Here is an 18,340-nt window from a genome sequence, read left to right as displayed (position 1 = left end):
CCTGAACGATCGCTGTAAGCTTCAATGTATAGATATATGTATGATTACGGTACAAATCCAGCCACGTTACGTTACAAAACATTCGACTTGGCTCTACTGTATTTCGATGTTAATGATGCCTTGAATTTGTTCGTAAAACCTAATTTCCCTCAGCAAATCTTATTTTACCAACGTCAAATTGTTGTTGGTGTACTTTCGTTACTGTATTGTCTTCTTGAAAAAAAAAAAGTTAAATAAAAAAAAAAGGTCTAAAACATGGAATTCAACCCTGACTGAGGGACTACCGGTGACTGCCACATTTGGGTAGCATGGCTTGCTGCTAATCAGTCGGATGCGACGCGGTGAACACCCTTAAAAAACACGAAGTCTGTTCAGTGAAACCTGAAATCACTGCGAGGGGCCATCAATATTTTCAGAAGGTTATTTGAGAACAAAGACGTGGGGTTTCTCATCTATAAGCTGTTAAGAGTAGAGTTATAATCACACACAGACACACACACACAGACACAGACACACACAGACACACACACCCACACACACATGCAAAAAGAAACCTCATCATGTTAAGAGGACAGTTATAATGACGCACACACATACAAAAAGAAACACCACGTTACTGAAATAAGGGCCTTAAAAGGCATTTACAAACACAAGTTAAGTCATACTTTTGAATAAAAGAGGATGATGCTACATTGAACTCGATATGGCATTGACATCCAGTTATCAGCTTTGTTTTCTCCCATCACGCACTTCACTAAGCCTGCGTCCTTCAAAGCATGCATGCTAATGGACTTCCTCTACCACTAAATGATGTATTGATCATCTTGTAAATCGTTCACAAGGAAGAGAGCGGATGGGGGAGGAAAAGAATGATTATACAAGGATGGAAACCTTCCAAAAAAAAAAGAAAAAAGAAAGCATACAAACTTTGTGATTAAATCCCTCTGTGGACAGTTTTTTTTTTCTTGATGAGATCTTCAAAAGCCTCAATGTCACCGATTGAAAGGGGTGTTATACTTAGCATATTCGATATTTAGATTTCCGTTTCCATTTTTTTTTTAATGCTGAGACAACACTAGGCCTATTTCTAGTTTGCAGAACAAGTTATTTTGAGAATGTCTGCAGAATTACAGAATAAGATACAGGTGGTGCTTCACAGTGTCTGAAGGTATCCTGCTTCTGTATATTTAGCCCTATCTCGGAAAAGCCGACTTTTGCTCCATGCTTATGCTATTAGGCTGCCTTTATAGGTAACCCACTAGCTATTGGTGGCGTTATCCTTACATCATTTTTCCCCTATGGGAAATGATTTGGCCTAAGGATGTAACACGTTTCCTATAATATACAGCTGATGTATACTGGTATGTCGTGAATTTGCGCGATTTGTGTTCATTTGAGACAGACAGAAAGAACTTTCTTCCAGTTGTATTCTTTATTTCTCTCCCTCCAAAGAGGTGAAATATGATTGTATCAGTGTATTCCATGTAATGACGGTCCTTGCGTAATTGTAAAAGTAAATATTAACATTTTTGCTAATAGCATTGTAACATGATATCTGATATTTAACATCCTGACATATTTTACTTTAGATAAAAATGTTAAGTACAGAGATCTAAAATTATTATATTTTTTTGTCATGTTGAGTGCCATTTTTTTTTTCTTATTAGGAATTATGAAAATTACGGTCTTAATTATAAGAAAACCCCTTTTACAGTTTTATTTCTTTACTCCGAAAGGTACAGGACAATCTTATGATCATGGTATTGTCAAGTGCCCCTTTAACATTTTCATGGGACGGAGGCCCAGACGGTAAAACATCTGTTAAAGGCTGTTCGAGGTTAACAGGATTCGAAGGTTTGGATCTCCTTTTTAAGAATATAAAACTTAATCGACTAATACCGCATTGCACCCACTTATTATTACCATCATCTTCATCGTAGTCGTCGTCGTCGTCATCATTGTTATCATCGCTGCTCATAGATAATTTTGCCCTGAGAACTAAGCGGAAGTTGATCTAACCTCTCAGTACCATGTAGCCTAGTGTCACCGTCTGAAAGATTCATTTTACGACAATCGTATGGTTGATCGATGCTGCCTTTGGTACCGCCCACGGTGCGATGCGAGAAAAAAAAATGGACGTCACACTTGTAGTAATCGAAAATGGCGCAAGAGTTATTTGTGCGCATGCAGATTACTACCGGAAAATGGCGGAAGCGGTGATAGACAAGCCACATTAACGATTCTCAAGTGAGTTGCTACGTGCTTGTGTGGCAAATCAAAATCAATAAAAGGAAGTGCGAAAACTGAAAATTAATTGTTTGAGTGAGACGGCTGAGCAACGAAATCTTTGAAATTATTTTCAGCGTTATCAACACCAATAAAGACAAATGTGGAAAATTAGGAAAAGACATGGCTATGTACACCCGCGTAATTTTGGTAACTTGAAAAATAGTTAACTGTCCGTGTCAGTCTAACTAAGCATAGTGACGTAAGCAATACAGGGAGATGAAGTCAATTGACTTCTTAGTTAGTATGCAATTGAAATTAAGTGTTTAGATACTAGACAATGAGCCAAACGTATGTATTCAGCACAAATATTGTAAGATGATTACAAATGTTTTGGATATCTCTATTAGCATTAACTATGTAAGGTAGTTTTACTGGGCAGTTGTAGTTGGTATTTTGATCGGTCGGGAAACCACCAGTTTCCAGCGGGCAATATAATTATTAGTGGGTGTTTTTCTTCTTCCGGGTTTCGCCATTATCTTTACATGTAAACACCCCGGTCAACCACCAAGAGAAAAATATGAACAAAAGCTAGCATCCGGGCACTTGAGCTCCCGGTGATGAAAATTTGCTGTGAGAGTTTCTCGAGGAGACTGAAGTTTCGCGACGAAGGGCAAATTCCCATACGTTAACACATAAAATTGGAGGACGATCGCTACACTGTGTGTAGGGTGCTCGACCTGGCGCCGAGTGGATATTTGTTATCGTAAATCGGGAAGTTTACATTGTAATTATTGAGGTTACTGCTCAAGATGCCTAAAATGGGTAGTAATAATGATATGGACTGTCTACTTTCGGGAGATACGACATTGATTGCCCTCTCTACAATTGTATTGTCTTCGCATTCGACTCGGGCAATACAATTTTAGTTCGGGCAATAATTGTCGTATCTCCCTCAATGCCAGTCCATATTATATAATGATTGCATTCCATGGAAATTACTGCAAGCACAGTGCGCATGCGCCAACGACAGCTACATCCCTGCCAATTATTCGTGGATTTCTGCACGGGGGTGTCCCTTCTACACTGAACGGGTTCAAATTTAATCAAAACGCGTTCTTGGACCGATAGCATATATTGAGCCCAAACGATTCTCAGAACATAAAGACAGCATATATAACCGTCTATACCTCTTTGAATGAATTGTTGAGAAACGAAAAGCTTATTTAATCTTTTAATACAAGATGGCATTCATCAGACAAGCATTTACAGAAGGTTTTGAGTTTTTTCTCAATTTGTAAACAGACCTACTATTATAGACGGGCCTGAGGCGTCGCATGCGACGGCGATCTTGGGTAGATCGGAACATAATTACATTTCAGACTATCAGGATTAAAGGCTTCCAGAATGAAGCGCAGAGGATTGCGATTACTCAGTGTGAAATTCAGCAAAAAGTAGGTTGTTAATTTGGAGGATCAAATAAGAGGGGATATGTTCAGGAGAGAATTTGCGTGTGATCAGACTTAAACACACACACACACATACGCAAGCAACAAAGAAACACATTTTTGCACTCTCTCTCCCTATGTATATATATATATATATATATATATAATATATATATATTCATTCTTCTTTTCACTTTATATCTGTCTGTCATACCTATACGTACATCTGTACATACGCTCACATACACACGCACACACACACACACACCTTACAAGCAGACGACAGGTCAATATTATTGCATTGTCGGACAGAGATGCATTTTCCTGCCTTACCATCGCGGCACGTCTTCTGCCTGGGTTTTCTTCGAAGTATTTAAGATGGCTTGATCTCATCAGCATTCGATTCCTTTCGCACGGACACTTAACCCTACCAAAACGGTCGATGCGACACCGAGGTGTGTTGTGAAACCGTCGAATCACAACCAGTCCGTCGTCATCGATCGGCGAGCGACCAGGAAGGAAGTCATCGTACGTGGATTACTTTCGATTCCTCTGCTGACGGTTCTTCTATACACAGGGACTACCGGCATCATCGGAGGAGGGTTGGGGGGGGGGGGGGGAGGAGCGGGATACGAGAGTTGGAGAACCAACGTTAATAACTTACATTGAATTGTCAGTTGTTCTATGGTTTCCTCGCTGCACACTTAAAATATATCATGTGCAAAGAATATGACAATGTGTGTGTGGGGGGGGGGGGGTGTTTAACTAATTACGGTTTACTTGATGGCATTTGTATTCTTTCTTTAAAGATTTACGAGATTAGAGCGAAGAGGTTGGGCATTCCTGACATCCGTTCTTTGAAGGTAGGTTATAGTAAGAGAAGAAAAACATAATCATCAAATAGCGCCAGCGTACTGTGTGCTGCGCATGCACGGGTAATGATAGGTGTTATTTATAGAAAAAAAAAAACAGACGATGGTTTGTTTGTTTGTTTGTTTGTTGGTGGTTTTTGTTTTTGTTTTTGTTTTTCTTTTGTAGTAAAAATTTCTATACTCTTTTAATGTGCATCGATTATAAAGTGAGCAAAATTATCCTTGCAAAAACATTATCAATAATCAGAATTATGGTATTTTAATCATATTATTTAAATTGTAATCTCAAGCATCCTATCACATTTTGGTATCTGTTCGTACTTTTCTTTAGGCTAGGCAGTGTAGGTAGACTTGCTGCGGCAAAGTACTTAAAGATAATGTATTCGAATAATCCGTGATGCATGAACAATCGCCACGTCCATATGAAGTCTGTTATCTTTATTCAACATCCGTCACTTACAAACATGAAGAAATGTCATGAATAAACATCTATTGTTTTAGTAGTGTTTGGCAATTTCATATTCATAGGTATCCCATTTTCGAACAATCAATGGCGTTCAATGATAAGAAAGTAACAAATCAGTAAACAATCCCATTTGTAACTGAAAATATTTTTCTTCCTAAGGATTTGTTAAACATAGGATGCACTCTTATTTCACTTTCCCGTTCAAATGATACGATTATGTTTGTTTGCTTAGTGTACCCCGAGCAGTAGTGTAAAAGGTGTGGTAGCTGTGAGTATTGAGAATTGAGAAACATATACATTTTTTTCCCTTCCCCTTCTGTTTGTGTTCATCTTGTAGTGATGATATTGGTTACCCGTGGAATAACTGGAAACATACAACAAAAGAAATTAGATTAACCCGATTCTTTTTTCTCCCGAATATCACTACAGAACGAGCAATTTCTAACTGAGCCTACAAATCTCCAGTGTACGTACAAAGACGGGGAACGATTTCATTTCGTTTCGTGGTTTGTGTGTGTGTGTGTGTGTGTGTGTGTGTGTGTGCGTGTGTGTGTGTGTGTGTGTGTGTGTGTGTGTGTGTGTGTGTGTGGGTGTGTGTGTGTGTGTGTGTGAGTGTAATTATTCCACTCCAGATAACATTATACAGAAATGCATAAAACATCTAAAATGCATGCATAAGGCATCATCATCAGATTAATCACTATCTCAAAAATATGGATAACGAACAGAACTTGTACTTCTCTTTGAGCAGAGAATTCCTGTCCTCCCCTATGTCGTCACAAGTGCATTGTGACGTAGTCACTTCATTTCCGTGAGCCGTGCACGACGAATAAAAGACGAAACAAAACAAGTGATTGCTTCCACAGCATTGGCTTTTATAGGGAAACGCTCTTATGAATACTACTGTAGCAATGAATAATGTGATTCTTTCGGAACCTGGATTTGGAGTCTAATCAATGACGTATTATTGATGCGTCAGTGAAGTGACGTACTGGATACGACTACCGTTTCGTTGCATAGCAGAGGACCGAAACTGATATATAGTGATGTACAGCAATAACATCACAATGACCAATGTATAGCCTTTAACAAACAAATTAAGTCCACCAAAATTGCAAGGGAAGAAGAAAGTGATTTAAATAACAACAATATGTAATCAAAAATTCAGAAATAGCAACATTTTAATATGGCATATACCTTTTAAGTGGATTCCTTTTTGAGGACGGATAAAAATAGAAATAATAACACTCTATATTAGGCTACAGTTACTGTTTAGTTTGTTTTCTTCCTCTAGCATGTCTAGTGTGGGGAGACTGGTTTTAGAAAATAGGACTCAAGTCACAAATGTACCGATGGGTATTTATCTTCACTAAGTTTAATCTTGGGAGGATGAGAAGATATCACGTCACTTCAGTTTATATTATGTAAGAAAAAGAACAGAAGAAATCATATCCAGCTGCAGAATATTAGGAAAATATATGAAAATAAGAACAGTGAACTACATGAAAAGCGTCATTATGTCGGGTATTATACCATCTTTTTTTCTTTTTCTCATCCGGCAGGGTCTTCAAATTGTACACAATATTTTGATCAGAATTGCATTTATCGGCATTATTGATTCGCATTTCCTTATAACATCCGTACTATTCAACATATATACAGACAAAATTATCCAGAGTGAACTTATCTTTCTGGAGAATGTACCTGGGGAGGGAAAGACGAAACTTGTTCTGATGTTCAATCTTTGCAAATGTCTCATGGGCTAAGGACAGTTGAGAGAGGGATAAAACAAATATTTGTGCAAGTCAAAAGGCGTCTATTCCTCGAAGCCCCAGAAACACTTAAGCTGTGACCGTGAATGTGCTTCTAGGGGGATGTCTGCATAATCTTATATATGCTTGGTCTTACAGGGCAATCGTTGTTTATCATCATGGGGTCTAATAGATCAGCGCCCCCCCCCCCCCCTCCCCCCCCCCCCCGCCCCCCACCAAAAAAAAAAAAAAGATGGTTCGCTTCATTTGATTATCCCACTAATGTCACTACGTGGTATTTATTCACTTTTTTTTTGCAGTAATTTATAGAGTCTTCTATATGAAACGACTGTTTACAAACTTCAGCAATGACTTTGATATGCTATGTTGAATTCAGCGTTCCTTCTTTGCTACTATCATAGCAAAAGCCCTTTAATGTTTGGAGTCTCTAATCTTTGGAGAAGAAATTTCCAAACAGTATCTGAGGACCAGCAACCTGGTTTGCCAGACGATCTGGGTCAGGGGGAAATCACGTATAACAAAGCAGTTAGTTTGTTCTGACGCTCCCCCTTTTGGTTTAGTTGGGTAGTCGGCCACCGTGTTTAAATCTTCACGTCCAATTTCAATCCGTTTCTTTTTCTGGGCTCCGTAGGTGCCTGTTTCCCAACTGGGAAATCAAAAATATCGGCTGAATGTAATGGCCTAAATTTACGACCGATAAAGCAAAAAGGACAATCAAGACTCACCAGGGAACCAGCAAAGGGAGGGGAGGAAGAGAGAGGGAGAGAGCGCGTGAGAGAAAGAGAGGGTGTGCGAAAGAGAACATGACATGTCGGCCACTGGAAAAAAAAAAACAGAGAGTAAGAAAACGTCAGAAACATCAGAATAATCAACGAACAACGCACGACAAGAAAAAAATATCGTCCATGTATGTACTCACTCGGAAATTTGAGTGTAATCTACAAATAGCGAGGGATATTTCTTTTCGGCTTCCTTGTGTGATGTCACAATGCAGCGTCGGGATCCACCTCTGTGATTCCTCTTTGTTGTGTGTGGTGTTTGTTTTTTTTTTTTATCTTTTGCATTTGAATCTCTTGGGTGCAGTAGAAATTCACGTTTGTAATCCAGAGTAATGGACTGGAATTTTATGGCTTGCCTGGATAAATGAAAAGCTTGACATGTTTTATTCTGGAGGAATCGTTTGCAATGTTTTGCCCACTTATACTTATAATGATCCAAATTTTCTTTCAATCAGAATGTAATACTTATATCATGTCTTAAATTTATTACTTTTTTGCGATTTTATGCTGCCTTTTTCTTGCTACTACTTAATTCCCTCTTCCGTCTCTATTTTGATTTGAAATATTTTTCTTCATGGTCAAGTTCCTTTGATAATTATCGATACTGAGGTAACAGTTTTGCAGGTCGTAGCAAACGCATAATTTCCAGGGTCTAATTACATTTCATTACCTCTTTATAACATTTGGATGTTGCATGGTTACAATAACAATATAAGTCAATGAAAATGTGCAGTATGACGATTATGTGATGACATTACACATAACTTTTAAGAAGAAAAAAAAGGGGGTAAATCTTCCACACTTGCAAATGTAGATATCAATTGATAACACTATGCAAATATTATAGTGATAATGGTGATGCGCATTTGTTTTTTCTATAAACTATTATATAGAATAGAATTTTCTATATGAAAATTTACTGCAATTCGGGTTGTTGTTGTGGAGTTATTACTGTTCTTGTTTTGTTCCGTTTGAGTCTTAGGGAGGATGATTTCGGTACTGTTCATGCTTCTCCATTCAAACAGCGATGTCCACAAAATCTGAAAAAAAAAATATTAGTTGCTTTTGTTTATACTTCAATGGTTATTTTCCACAAATAGAGAAAGAAAACATTAATCCGCGAAACTGGTGACGAATTTGTTTTTAAGGCCAAAGTGTAGCACATAAGCATGGTTTGTTTGTTTTGTTTTGTTTTGTTTTTTTTTTTTTTGTTTTGTTTTTTTGCTTTGCTTTTTTAGAATTGGACACTCGTTCTTCAGGTCAACTTCTTTAAAACAACTTCATGGGAGAAAATCAATAAGGTATTCAAGTAGTACCATGGAGTAGGATATAGCTGTTTTGAAGTAGGCTTTGTAATATTTGCCATTGTTGTTGTCGTCGCTGTTGTTATCATTGCTTTTCGTTGTTGTTTGTTGTTGTTGTTGTTGTTCCTGCTGTTAAAGCTTTTCCGAAATCCTGAACACAGCCAGTCTGCGAATGCAATGAATCATGGCAACACAACGGGGACAGCAATGTCACTATAATTATTGATCAATTCGGTTTCCAAACTAATCATTCATCTGATCACGCGCTAATGCAGTTAGCGCGTGATCAAATAAAAGCTGAAGTTGAAAGTCGAAGTTATTCGATAGAGTATCGAATGCCTTGTCAGATCGTAAACATGTAATTGTTATATTTATGGATCTGAGCAAGGTATTCGATACTCTTGACCACAAAATATTATCATATAAGCAACGGCATTACGGGGTTAGGGGTACTGCACTTACATGGTTTGAAAACTATTTGCTATGTAGAAAACAATTTGTTTCCTTTGATTCAGTATCCTCCAATACATTACCTGCAACATGTGGAGTCCCTCAGGGTTCAATCTTAGGTCCGTTATTGTTTCTAATCTACATTAATGATATTTCAAACGCATCGTCCATGTTACAGTATATCATTATTTGCTGATGATACATTGTGTTTTACTCACATACTGACCCAAACCACGTAGTTACTACTTTGAACAATGAATTACCGAAATTATCTACATGGTTTGAAAGTAATATACTAGCACTTGATTTAAGCAAAACTAATTTCATTAATTTTAGATGTAAAAAAAAAGCTGATTTACCAGAATATGAATTGTATATTGATAATACATCTCTCGAAAAGAAAACATTTAATAAATTTCTAGGTGTGTAAACACATTGTAAATGAAAACCTAAAATGAGATGATCATGTAAAAGACATTATTTTTTCCTGTATCCCGAAACGTTGGCCTATTAACTAAGCTTCAGTATTTTTTTACCAACTCAGGTATCGTTTACCCTGTAATGCTTTGATCCTGCCATGTATATCGTATTGCAACATTATTTGCACATATATGTGCACATATTTATGCATATAAACATGTGCACATATGTATATGAACATGTACATGTATGTATGTGTATACCATGTGCCTTACCATTACTGTGCACATTTAACCGCGATATATCTTGTTATTTCATGTCATATAACCACATGTAGAATTCTTTGTATTCATTTATTACTATTTTTCATAGTGCATACTCGGTCATTACTACGGCAAAGGCCCCTGAAACTTTAATAGCAGACATATTTATCATCATTACTATTATTGTAAAGTAGTTGGAGTGGTGCACATACACTCTATGATTATTTTCCATTTTTCCCCTACCCTTCCCTCTCTTTCTATCCCTTATTCTATCCAGAGTAGCCAAGTATAGGGTCTCTATACCGCCAAGCCTTGGCTTATTTTGGAGACCCTAATTCTGTTTAAGTTCAGTAAGCTGTTTGTATACCTGTTTTGTTTTGTACTAACAACTATGTGTCGATATAAAGTTTGTCTTAAATCACTTGTACACAATCATATCTGATGTAACGGAATTAAGCAGAAATAAATCAAATCAAATCAAATCAAGTATTAAGCTTTTATGAGCGGGCAGCAATTGGATAAGCTCAATAAAAAAACAACACAAACACCATCAATTGGCAATCTACCCAACAATGAATGGCAAAATTAAAAATGGACTTAGGTATTGATGACGTCATTCAGACTTGATGATTTAGGTGATTTCTTTTTTTTTTCTTTTTTTTTTCCATGTGCTAACCGAACTTTCATGTTCCACCTGGAGTATTTGAGTGATGATGCTCTCACGAAATAGTAAATGTTGCTGCATGTAAATTTTATTGAAATCGTGTATAGGCCCGATAGGTCAGAAATATAAGACGCAGGAGAAGTTACTGATCTAACTTATACCTCGAGAAAAACAAAAGGGTTAAATGAGTGGAGGAGAGATCAGGGGGTGTTGAAGTACTCAGACAAACAACACACCTCGATACATCCCCCCCCCCCCTCCATTCCAGTTACGCATCGATGACGGAAGGACTTCATTCAATCACGATGGTGACATTGTCCATGCGAGGACACTCTGCAACTGCCCACTCGTCAAAGTCAAAATGAAAATGCATAAAACATAGAAATATACGTGCATATACCAATGCATAATTACTGTATGAAGGATAGTAATAATAATGATAATAATGATAATGATAATAATGATAATAATAATAATAATAATAATAATAATAATAATAATAATAATAATAATAATAATAATAACAATTATAATAGCAAGAAAGAGAACAAGAAGGGCAAATATGGGTGAGAGATGGAGGTCCGTGATGTATAGCTGCAAATCAAGTACAAGAAACGAAGCAGATATATATATATATATATATATATATATATATATATATATATAACTCCAAACACAGAAAGCTTGTTCTGAGCATGCGCGACCACTGGTAAGTGTTTTAATGGCGCGTTGGCGAGGCCTGATTTACGGAAGATCTCGTCGCTTAACGCGAAATAGGGAGGCTGATTTATCGGCGTGACTGCCGACGCACTCCTGCCATTACACCGAAGATGAGTATTGACTATTCCCCTCCTCCTTAACACTTTCAAACGAAATTACGGCGACCATTTATCACTCGTACAATTTACAACTTTCATCGGACTTCCGAAGCTATTGCCAATTTATCGGAGCAAGAGTGGCAGCTCTGATTCTTTGGCCAACATCAGTTTGGTGTCCCTCAAATCCCCCAATTTGCCTGTTCATACACTACGCGATTGCAAATTGGCGCCCAATCACACGTAAGCTTAGAGAAGAGCGCGTCGAGACAATTATGTCAGTGCGTTGGAACTTTTCCGGAGATTCATTCCTGTCAAACACACACACACACACACACACACACACACACACAAACACACAACACACATACACATTCACACAGAATATCATCGAAAACAACGACAGAGGTGGCGTATATAGATTCCCTACAAATATGAATAAATAGGAAAAACAGGTTCGAATAGAATTTGCAAATTTGTGCAGCAAGCGTTGAATATAATGGTTGAGTATTAAACGCCTATTTCAAGTCTGTTGATTTTACTTGCAAGTCATCCTCACAAATGTGAGGAAGGTCATTAATAATATGGCTATATAATACCTTCTCGCGTGGTTAGCATGTCAAAACACAGTGTACATATTCGTTTAGCGAGCCAAAACCTATATACAGTTGATTATTTGAGACATTTAACAAGCAAATTACTGGAATCATAGAAAACCCTCCGCTGGCATTATACCTATAGGAAGAGCATGCGAGAAGTAAGATCTGATTCTTAATGCTCGTGAACTAAATTTCCACGTGTCGGAAAAAAAAATCAGCGGAAAAAAAAGTAAGGCAGCCTACTACTCTAAGCGAAATCCCATTACATTATTATCATCTGTGTAGGTTTGATTTACACCCCAGCGAATGCTAAATTTATTGGTAATTAACTGATGGCCTGAATTATTGATGGATAGCAGTTCAACTTCTTATCATCTCCGTCATCGCAGGTAATGACATCAGAGATATCTTGTTTCCATATTGATGAGTCCTTTCGAAGAATAAAAATAGATGATGATATGCAATAACTAATATAAATATTTTGAAATATGTTGAAACTGGGACACAATACCAACATTTTATGCAACTTCATGCGTCAGATAATCATAATGTGCGTCTGCACTAGTGTGATTTTTACAACTCTATTTGACCCCCTCCCCCTTGTATAATTAATTCATTTTTGTAATGGTAAATGCAAAAGTTAAAATCAATGGTAGTATGAATCAAAGCATCAATGGTATCCATGTTATTAGTTATTTTAGAACCAGCGGACAACGATTCGAGCAATACCAAGCTCATTCTACATATTGGCACTATCTATGTAGAAGAGGGATCCATGCTGAAAAAAAAAACAATGTCCCAAATTGTGTGTACACGTGTTCACATGCATATTCATGGACAATGTGAAAACAAAATAATTTAACAGTGTGAAGATTCAAACCGTGGTGTGTATCACCGTGTGTTCACATATACGTTCTACTTTACACCGTGAATTCATGATTCACAATGTATTTACAATGTGAAACACACTGTGTTCACACTGTGTTTCACATTGTCTTTCACACTGGGACGCTGTGTTCTTTTAAGCAGGGATATCTGATATGCCTGAAAAGGACTGCAAGCACTCTATCATTAACACCCTTTGTCTTGTGATATATACTAAAAATGTCTAGAAATGAGTCTTTAAAAAATCTAAAAATGAATTAAAGATACAAAATATGGAGAAATTGTTTCTTTATCAAGTCACTGTCGTCGCAAACTCATATCATCAATCTCCTTTTTTTTATAGATAGGGTGATTTCCGTTATTTCACAGGTTCGTTAACCCGAAAATGAAAAATACAGTTCGTTAATCCGAAAGTGTAAGCACTCCTAAGCACTCATAAACATGATAAAGTTACGAACCTCATTTGCGTTTTCGAATAAACGAAACTTCGTGATATGAACCATTGGAATCATGAACTGTTACAGATAGATACGTCATGTTATATCATGAGTGGTGAGAAAGAAAAGTCTTAATTTGGGGGTTATGACTTCCAAAGTCACAGAGGTCACAAAGACATAAAAAAGCTTAAAGGGGTAGTATAGTATTGGGGGAGATGAGAATTGGGCTTTTAACTTTTTGTGAGATATCAAGAAACCACTTATGAAATAGTACAGAGCATACAATTTTAAGAGGAATTCAATGTTTATGGAATGGCCGAGACATCCAAAAACAAAGTAAAACAAAGCTGTCTGAATAAAAGGTGGGTCCCACCTTTGCTCTGTTTTGGGTATTTCAGCCATTTCAAAACAAATTTTCATCAAGTAAACGTTGAATTTCTCTTGGAATTTCATGCTCCTTCATATTTCATAAAAGGCTTCTCATTATCTCACCCAATTAATGTTAGAAACCTGAAGTTAGGCCTCAGCCAAAACTATACGATCCCTTTAATAATCTCCTAATTACTATTTTTAAAGAACGAAAGATCGGGCTGTGTTCATAATGCAGCAATACAGAAACAATTAATTCTCGGGTCACGAGGTCAATATTCAAAGGTCATAGGTTCATAAAGGTCATAAAACTTAATCTCCTAGTAACTCAAGGACGAATGATCAGATTTTACACCAAACTTTCACACTGTATTTATATTGAAGTTTGGAACAAGAAGGCAAGAACTAATATATTGATCGGATTTTCACCAAACTTGATGGCTGTGTTCACAATGAAGTAAGAAAGAAACAGCGTAATTTCGGTGCCATTGAGTCAAAGGTCAAAGATTATAGGTCATAAAAGACATAAAGTAAGTTTAGTCTCCCAATAACCAGATTATCACCAAACATGTATTGTGTAGATGTCCCAATTACACCACCATGTTTGTGTTCAAAATGAATAAGATACTGCCTGTTACGATACGATGATATTTCAATCGTGGCTGCCTGGTGGAGGTCTGCTCTCTCAGAGTGCTCCTCTTAGTTTTTTGTTTATTTGTTTGTTTGTTTGTTTGTTTGTTTTGTAAAGCATTGTGATTCTATAATGAGAGCAGGAGATGTGACGGTATTGATCCCTGTGGAATTCCACATCATGTCCTTTATCATGTTTATGTGTGAAAATATGTGTGTGTGTGTGTGTGTGCGCGCGCGCGCGCGCGTGTGTGTGTGTGCTTGAAAATGCATACATTGTAACGATGGATTTTGTACAGAAATATACTGTCTTGACAGAATACAGTGTCAATATACTGTGGTAGGCCTACTCATAAACATTGATAATGTAGCAACCTTCGGCTAGGAGGGATCTAAAGCACAACTTACTACATTAAAAAAATGGGTATAGATTATGACCAATGATATGATTAAATGTAAGTAGTGAGAAAGGTGTATTGTTCATAGCATCAATAATAAAGAGAAAAGCCATTAATTGCTTTTTAAGCCGTCGGTCCTGTAGTCCTTTGCCTATAAAGTTACGAACCTCTGAAATATTGCAACTGGCTTTCTGCTCTCAGGAATCACCTATTACGTGTTTCTTTTGTTATCAAAGGTCATCGATGAAAGAAATTGTAAATCATGCAGTTCTACTGACGTCAACATAACGCTCTTCAATTTACCACTCACATGAACGAAGGCTTCGACAGCATAATCAAGACTCAATGTACAATAACTATATGCGATTTTCGATGTTATAGTGTTTTGCTAACTGATCAACTCTTGGACTCAGGTGCTCTTTATACACGTTTGCTTTAAATGATTGGGACCTATAAGATAATGGGATCCTCGATAATTTAAGACTGTTGCATCGATGCGTATTACTTATATCTTATTTCTAATTGGTATGATTAATATAAACTTTAGAAGGCGAGTCTTTGGCAATGTCTTGATTGTAAAAGGCAACGATTATGACACGTGTCATTCCAAAATTTAATGATAGTGAACACATATCCTCATTAAGGGCAAAAGTATTAGGGAAGGTTTATTTTTTGGATTGCGACTCCGATTAACACTCGTATCTCACTTTAAAGACACTCGTCGTATTCAGCCTGCTTAAAAGATATCCTCAAACCAAAACAAAACAAAAGAAAGTTGAAGGAACATGATTTTCCATTGAAAAAGTGATCAGTCTTTGGAATAGAACTCATCAAACGGGACCCACAATGAAGAAAAAAAAAATAGATAGTGTTTTGAACAATGTTTTACTATACCGGAGTGCCCCCGGAAAATACAACACCTAACTAACATTTCAAAACCATGACTAAAACAACAATGACGAAAAAACATGATGCAATGAATGAATGAATGAATTTGAATTTGAATTTATTATCTAATGCAAAATCATAATAATCTACATGCTTACAAATATGCAGTCACATGGAAAAAATGCAGGGATAATAAGGAACCAGAATATAGCATGAATGCTAGTCGAGTCTGGCGCCTTGAAGTTCAGGCAGTTACAAAGTGTTTTTCTTGTTTCTTTTGAACAGTACAGTAATGTGTTACCACGGTTACTGTTAGGTAACTATGAATAAGATATTCTAGTGCTAATAAAAGAAAAATGATTTGCATGAACAATTCATTATTACATTATGAATAAACTGATAATTGTATTATCAGTATGTCATTCAGGATGCCTAATACTAAAAAAAAACCCCAGAAAGTATTTTTACACTTGTAGGATAAACATGTGTCAACAATATCTTAATGAGCATGTTCACTTTTTGTTAAAAGATCTACGTCAGCTTTACAAAAACTTGACCTTGATGTTTTCTCCCTAATTTTGATTGGTAGATCATTCCAAAATGTTTTACCTTGGTAAGATAAGCACTGTTTTTCCCAAATAAACTCGTCTTAAATGTCGGTATATCGTATATAAATATTCTCATCTTCAATTCAATTCAATTCATTATTCAATTCAATAGTTTATTTATTTCCATCATCAAAAAAGAAAAGAAAAAGGGAACATGATCCAAAGTGGTACAATTTTTCAGTTTGTCTTACATTCGTCTGATAAAGGCATTTTTTTTCAAATACAATATAAAGTATGTGCACGAATGATGTCATAAAAAAAGAAACAATGCACTTTGCCATGGTAACAAAAAAAGTAAATAATCATAACGATGGAAAATAGTGTTCCACTAAAAAGCAAAGCTTGTAAGACGTGAAACAAAACAACAACAGCACCAATTTGTTATATCAATAAAAACATACTTATTTTAAATTCTTCTTTATACTATTGTACATTTACTCATTGATATATGATGCTGATACTATGAGCAATACTATGAAATGCAAACTTATAAACTATATAACATATCACATTTATGGCACAGACACTATAGGGCCAGGTATGCCAGGAAAATTGACCAGAAAGGAAGATTATACAATCGGCCACAAAAAAACATAATTGAGGAAATGCACTCAGACAGCTACTGGACAACGAAGAACGAGGAAAGAGGAGCAGGGAAGAATATGCCTTGTTCCATAACCATGTTGAATTAATGAACAATATTGTGGCAGAGTATGGGACAAGTTCTCATTAATTAAATCATACATAAAACTACAAATAGATAGTTTATGCAGTTGATAAACATCAAGTATCTTGAGATCCCTGAATAGTGGACCTGACCTTGTCATGTACTTACTGAATGTTATCGCAGGTATTGTCATTTTTTTTTATTAATAATATAAAATTAAGACCTACTGCAGTGGTATGAATGAAGCTGTGAAATGGAAGGATGAAAAAGTTGTATTGTGTTTCGTTTTAACTTGCTGTAATAGTTGTATCTGAAATAATACTAAACGTGATATTGAAAATTGAATTTGATTTGAATAAAAAAAAATATTCAATATCGCTGCAATGCTTAATACTGCAACGAGTGAACGGCAATGGATCAGTTCACTTTCACGCTGTGTCATTGAAATATAGGAAGTACTGTTATGATTATTTAATTAACTATTCATTTATTCCACTTTGTTTTCACATGGTAGCCCTTTCAGTAATAAAAAGAGTTGATTTACAAGGGGGGCCCTGGATATGAAAAACAAAAAATAAATGCAAAATTAAGTAGAAACGAAATTATTTTTATTTATTGCGCAGTATATTCATTAGTTTATTGGGTTGCATGGTCGTAGAGACGTATAATTGAAGTCATCGGTATCATCTGACTACATGCAAGTCGTCAGACTAAATTTTCAATATTGTAACATGAAGATAATAGCTGGGGACAAACTATTAATAGCATAAACAGAAACAAGATCAACATCAATGCCTGCCTATATACTGCAATTTCTTAGAAATATATAGCATAATGTCAGAGACTTTTGAGAGTGTACTATTGACGTCAAAACTATAAACTAAGGTAATGTCATAATAAGGGAGATTTATCGACCCCCAAGTTAAAACCCTGCTGAATTTGTGAAATTATATTGTGGTCTTCTTTTAAAAAGACATGTTTAGTTATATCAAGATGAAAATATTTCTCTAGCTCTTACATATCATTATATTCTTAACTAACCTTTATATAGTGGTAAAGTACCCAACAAGATGAAAGAAGCAAGCGTTGACCCTATTCTAAAGAAAGGAAAGAAAGTCTTAGTGAATTTCCGCAGATCACAAGACTTTGTCTAATTTATATACACTTTGGTTATAGAAAATATCACAATACAACCCATGCTCTACTTACTTTAATAGAAAAGGTACGTGTAGCTAACGCTATAAACAATTTTAAACATACAAAAAGAGTTTTCCTAGAGTTTTTCAAAGCTTTTGATACGATACCGGAATGACCGGATTATACTTTAACTACTTAACCTACAGAAAGCAATTTGTTAACATCACTGGCCACGATTCACAG

This window comes from Diadema setosum, chromosome 14 (assembly GCF_964275005.1).
Source record: "Diadema setosum chromosome 14, eeDiaSeto1, whole genome shotgun sequence".
Taxonomy (NCBI): domain Eukaryota; kingdom Metazoa; phylum Echinodermata; class Echinoidea; order Diadematoida; family Diadematidae; genus Diadema; species Diadema setosum.
This window is presented reverse-complemented; position numbering follows the sequence as displayed.